Source organism: Apodemus sylvaticus, chromosome 10, assembly GCF_947179515.1.
Source record: "Apodemus sylvaticus chromosome 10, mApoSyl1.1, whole genome shotgun sequence".
Taxonomy (NCBI): domain Eukaryota; kingdom Metazoa; phylum Chordata; class Mammalia; order Rodentia; family Muridae; genus Apodemus; species Apodemus sylvaticus.
The window spans coordinates 87,020,875-87,027,322 of NC_067481.1; the positions used below are offsets into that span (position 1 = coordinate 87,020,875).

General features: G+C 40.5%; 1 pseudogene; it reads right to left on the reverse strand.

Moving 5' to 3' along the window:
- Window positions 1-202: 202 nt before the first annotated feature.
- LOC127694470 (nuclear distribution protein nudE homolog 1-like) lies at window positions 203-5,463 on the reverse strand (annotated as a pseudogene).
- Between the last annotated feature and the right edge of the window lie 985 nt (window positions 5,464-6,448).

Sequence of the window (6,448 nt, forward strand, 5' to 3'; positions counted from 1 at the left end):
TTGTTTATGGGAGGAAAGAAAGGTACTTGAGTATAAGTAAGTGAGGGTCATAGAAGGCCAAGCTATCTGCCTTTTTTTCTTAGACATTTTCAGAAACATCACAGTCATCAACAGAATTCTATTGAGTGCTCACAATACTGCAGGCTCTTTGAGATTACTTCTACACCACAAAGGGAAAGTATAGCCTCTGCCCTCAAGCCAATTACAATCTAGAGTAGAAAGGAGACCTGACATTAAGGAACAGAGAAAGTGAAACCATACCCTGTGCAGAAAGAAACACTACACAAAGGGATTTGGATTGGTCTTGACTCTGCACCTCCATAGAGCTGCTGAGAGAGTCTTCCTTGGGAAATAACTTTGAAGTTGTTTGTTTTCATTTTGAGAGGAGTTTGAATAGGAACACAGCAGATTGGGAGAAATAAACTTCTCTAAAAATTGTTAGCATTTCATGCTAGAACTTAGAGCTTTATTTTGACTGTATACTATAGGGGTTATATGTCACAGAAGTATGTGTGTGTGTGTGTGTGTGTGTGTGTGTGTGTGTGCTGTCTGTTGAATATTGGCTCCAAAGAAATACAGATTCTGGTCGATGTAAACTTCATGTAAGTTTCCCCATCCCTCAAACGTCAAATGTTCCTTTTTTAAATACTTAAGTAAGCATTGTAGTAATTCTTTTATCCAGTATTTTTTCTTTCATTCATATATTATACATTTATGGGGCTTAACTTAGGTGTGAGAAACATCTGCCACCAATCAGGAACCTCTTCATGTCTATTACTAGAAAATTTTCATGTTGACAGTAATGGAATAGAACTTTTCCTCATTTTAACTGTGATTTCCTCAGATCACATGGCTCTTTAGATTTTAAATTTTATTTATTTATTTATTTATTTATTTTTGGTGATGACATCTAGATAAATTGAGCACAAGTAGGCCTTCTTTCTTCCTTCCTTCTTTCCATCTTTCCTTCCTTTCTTCCTTTCCTATCCACCTATCACCTGTCTCTGCCTTTGTCTCTTTTTTCGTAGCTATCCATGCCTCTCCCTCCTACCTTCCTTACCTCCCCAACATCTCTACCATCGCTCATATAAAATTACAAGTGACTGTTTAACCCAAAACACGATTTTCCTTGAATGTGACAAGGCTGACACCCTAATTTTCGATTGCATATCTATAAGAAATCCGACAATCCAACCCGTGTTGTCTGAGTCAGGCAGTTGATGTTGTTTTACTATGGAAACTTGGGCATAGTAACACAAAGATACTGTAAGAATCTGTATCACTGACATACATTCGAACCAATAGTTTCTTGGGATCATTTTATGACAGTTCAGTGTGTATGCTCTTTCCACAGAGCTTATCATTCTCCACTGTGCAGACTAGACCATAATTTTTCAAAGGGAAGAGAAAAAGGAAAATGTTAATAGATAAAAATAAGTGGAAATACAACACATTTAAATAAACTTTTGTGTGAACATGCTTGTGTGTTTGTGTGTGTGTGTGTTTTCTTATAAGAAGCCCTGAGCTAGGGTTAAAAGAACATTCTAAAATAACTTACTTTCTGTACAATTGCAGAAACATAATTTAAATCCTGATTGATGGATGTTATAAAATTCTATTAATATCCACTTCGATAAATACTAACTTAATCAGAAGAAGCTAACTTACCCTCACAGAAAAAATACACTTTCTCCACAAAAGAAAACTTGATTTAAAAAAAAAATTAGATGCCTTTTGAATGATTGGGAGGGACCTCCTTGAATATTTAGGCTGATGGCATTTCTTCTTGTCATAGATTTAGCATGTGGAATCTAGTATTTTCATGATTGCCTCTTTGGCATTGAGCACAGCTGGTGAAAGCCTAGAAATCATGTACTTATTAAAGAATACAGAGATTTATCTTCATCTCTTACCTGTGGTTATACTATGGCTGACCATTGAGATCTCTACAATAGGACCTTTACCTAAAAGTGGGTATTTGAGGGTACAATAGAAGGTGATGCAGTACAAAAATATTAGAACTGTCATAAGTTATGCCATGAGTTTTCAAGGTACAATTCCTGTAACCATAGAACCAACTAAACATTTGTTAGAATTAAAAATACTTCGTATGCTCTCACTCCAGGAATAAAGATCATAAAGATCAAGACTATTTTAATAAGCTCCTCATATGTATGTATAAGACACACAATATTGGACACTCATTCAGATTGAAGCTTAGCCAATACCAATATAATTGCACCCATGAATTTTTGTCTATGCATATCTATGATAATTTGTTAGCTATGTATAATATAAATAACAGTTTATCCTGTGCTGCATGCAGGGCTCCTTGTGACCTGGCATATGATACGTGCATTAACCATGTGAGAGGGATAAATTGATTATCTTGTCATTTGAACTGAACAGAATAATCTGTTGAACCTATAAGAGCATGGAACCCTGAGACTGTTTCTTCCTTTGGATTTGTTTGCTGTTTATGACATAGGGTTTCACATAGCCCAGACTGCCCTCTAACTCATTATGTAGCTGAGGATAACCTTGACCTGTTGAGTTACCAGATCAGCTGCTGTGATTTGAAGCAGCTGTTGCCACACGTGGTGTATGTGGTACTGGGAATCAGTCTTAGGATTTGTATGTGCTAAGTACCACTCTAGCTAGCAGATATACATTTATCTGCAGTCATATATAATATATTTAGCATGTCCACAGATCCTGAATATTATAAAGTGGGCAACTTTTGGGAAGTGTTTTGTTCTGCCTAACAGACTTAAATTTTCTCCCTCTGTTGCCTATACTATTTGGTTCACAATACCTAAAACTAATCAACTCCAGCATAATATGACAAATGGCCTTGATTAGCATCCGCTTAAATAACTTATTTTTATAATCAACATGCTTTCCTGCCTCACTAAATACTTTGATCTATGCTGATCAGAATAATTCTTCTGGTTTTAAAACTCACAGCCTGTGACATGTCCTTGCCAAAACTAACTTGCTTCTGCTAGTTTCAGATATATTATCAGTATCCTACTTATTATTTTTTTTATCAAAAGCTCATTGAATATTTATTTGTGTCCAATAACAACCACTGATAGGGCTCCATAGTTTCTTTGTGCTGTGTTTGAATAATTTGTTCTGTATTTCCCTTTACCCTTAATCATGCTCTTGATGGCAGCATACAGGCTGTCTGCAGACTGGTTCTCTTGCTCTCTAAGGCAACATTTTGCTCATCTTTGCCAATACCCTTGTCTTAAATTTAGTTTACACGAGTGGTTTTATTTTGAAAAGAAGTTCCTCAGAGTACTTTATAATCAGTGGTGTAATTATAAGCCTTGGTCAACTACCTCTGTTTTCATTACTTCCCTATCCTTTTTTTTAAGTGAATCATTTGATAGAAGTCTTTTTTTTTCTTTCGATTTTATTTCTTATAAAAAAATAAAAGTCCATCTTTTCCCAGGTTATTATGTCTAAGGAGAACAAACAGCCCAGCAGCTTAAAACTACCTTGTGAATGTTAGTACCACACAGAAAGTTCTAGGTCTGACTTAGGCTGGTTTTGCCCATCAACTAGAAAATAAGTTAGTAGCCAGTAAAAGGGGCCGTGCTCTGGTATCAGTGTGATTTTCTCATTGTGGACTGACGTCTGAGGCAGCACCACACCCAAAAGATGAGTGACGACGAGAGAGCTGGCATTACAGGGCCTGTGCTGATCTTTCCACATTCCGAGGGAGTGTCTGGCAGGGATCTCCATCTCATGCTTCAGTCACCCTGGTTGCTCTATGGTGTCTGGAGGAAGCCCTGCTGGCTGGATGAAGTTCCTTTCTTAGGGATGGTGTAACAAAGGCCAGTGCAACACAAGCTGTCCAGGGTCCTGATGCACATGCCACCTGAACATCAGGGCAGGGGACTCAAGAAAGACAGCAGTCAGGGTTTCCCTATAGAGGATAGCCTCCCACTGACCTAAAAGGAAACAGTGTTGACGTGTCAAAGGTACATGACCATCGTTTAATTAAAGCCTTTGCCTGTGTAATCTCCCAGTCCTAGATACAATTGAATCAAGCTGTAAAAGTACCAGGACAATGTTTCAGAAGACAACTTCAGCTGGAATTATGCTGCAGAGAGCTCCTAAGCTGGGCTTTAATCCTGCTCTGAAGATTATACATATTCAAAACACTTCTAGAGGCCATTAAAACTCTAGCTAGCCAATGACATCATACGTTAGAGCTTCCTGGTTGTGGCAGAGATCATTTCAATGACACACTCTGCTAGGGGACTGTGCTACACTCTAGGGATGATGCCAAGTCCACCGCCAACAGCCTTAGCCAGTTTAGGCTGCACAGCACAAAGTGATTGCTGGTGATGCTGGCTCTTATTTCTACCTTGAAAATAAAAAACTAAAGCCAACTACAAAGCAGGGAAGACAGGTGAGGGCACAGTTCCCACTGGTCCTAAAGCAAAAGCGTGACCACCCTGGGTATCTGGATGGTCGCGCTGGTGATGCTGGCTCTGAGGCTGGCTTCCCAAACTCAAAGCATTTTCCTGACCCTTTATAGCACACATTGCTGATGCCTGGCCTTCTGTCAACACCATCTCTGTTTCTGGTTCCTTGCCCTGAGGCTGGCCCTCTTGTCTGACTTGGGGCCTTATCATACATGAAGTTCCTGCATGATGCTAGTTTGGACTCCAGGGCCCCAACTTTCCGAAGCAGGCCCCGAACCATGTTTAGAGGCTGATACCCGGGTGGCAGGTGTGAGTGGGATCCCATTACTGGAGCTGTCCAGACCACGTCTGAACATTCCTAACGTGTTCAAACCAGAGCTAGGTCCTTGGTGATCTACTGGAGTAGATGGTACAGAGCCCGTGGCCTGCACAGCCAAGTCTGTCCTTTTGGCTTTCCCTGAACCTGGCATGGGTGTAGGGGATTTGTCTTGCTTCTGCTGCACAGCCAATTCCTGCTGTCCATTTCGGGCTTCATCCTTCAGCCTCTGCACAGATCCTAGAAGATTCTCCTTCTCATCCAGCTAGCTCTCTAGGAAGGCATGTCTTTCAATGGCTTGATTCAAATGCTGCTCAGGGTTCCAGAGACACGATTGTGGCTCTTTCCAGGTTGTCATTGGCTTGTTCTAGTTCCCTAATGTATTTCTGTAAATGATCCTTAATGACTTTTTTCCAAGCCAGGTCATCCTCCAAGGCCGAGATCTGCTGGTAACGCACTGATGCCGCAGCATTTCAAACTTCTCCTTCACAGACTGCAGCTCCATTCAAGGGTGGTTGTTCTCTAACAATAGGTCCCGGTTCCTCGTTTCAGTTTGTTGCAGATGAATCTCCAATTAAGCTTCGTATTCCCGGCTTCCTTCCTGGAATTCTCAGAGTTCCTCCTATGCTTGTAGGTCACAGCCAGGTCTCTCCAATAGTTTGTTTCTTTCTTCTCTGATCCAAATGTCTTTCCCAAGTTCTCCATGGTAAAATGGGCAAGAGCTCACTCTTCCTGCGACACGATACCCTGCACCCCCGGGTGGCAAAGATCCCACTGAGGCACAGGCGAGCAGGTTTTTCTTGCCGATCAGCCTTGCTTGCACAGATAGAAGTCCTACTTGATCAAAAATAAATAAATAAATAAACCAACTCGTCTATATTGCACTTGTACATGCTAGTCTTGAGCATTATTGTCTTAGGACATGGTTTTTCTGGGTTTTCCCTAATTTACTCAAACATCTGTCTGAGAAGCCGTGCAAACGCTGTCTATTACCCCCACAAATTGCCTTTCCAATTCAATTCAGGAAGTGTTCATTGAATGTATGCTGCATTCCAGGTGTCGTTTACCTGGGACCGCACAATGTTTATGCTAACTCAGCTTCAGAGCATTAGGCACTTCCTTCAAAGGCAGCCGTGTGTCTCAAATATGGAAACCGCTGATGTCAAGGGCATTCTTAAAATTCCTATCAATGCAGAAGCTCTCTGAATACCCTATATGAATGTTGATAAAATGAAAAAAAAAACTTTACTTGATTTGAATAAGAGAAAAATCTGCAGGCCGTTGTGTCAGTTCTCCTTGGAAAAACAGTTGTATTTAGTGAGGAGCAGGATGTCTCAAGAGATGTTTGCATAAAGAGGAATTCATGCAGGAGAAGCCAGTTGGCTCCTCTGTACTGGCAAACAGGAAGAAAAAGCGAGTAGAAAAGTAGAGGAAAGACAGAGGAGAGAAACAGGCTGACAACGATCTGGACAGACTTTCTTTTTCTCTATCCCACCCACATGTACAGACATGTAGTTTGTATGGTCTGGGTATCATGTTTCTAATACAAGTGCTGCTTCTCCTTTCAAAAACCCATATAATATTAATTCGATCCTTTGGCTTCTGGTCACGGCTTTTAGAGAGAGAGCAACAGACAGAGAGTAAATATGAAAGAACTGGGAGATTCTGACATACTGAGCACAGAGTTGCC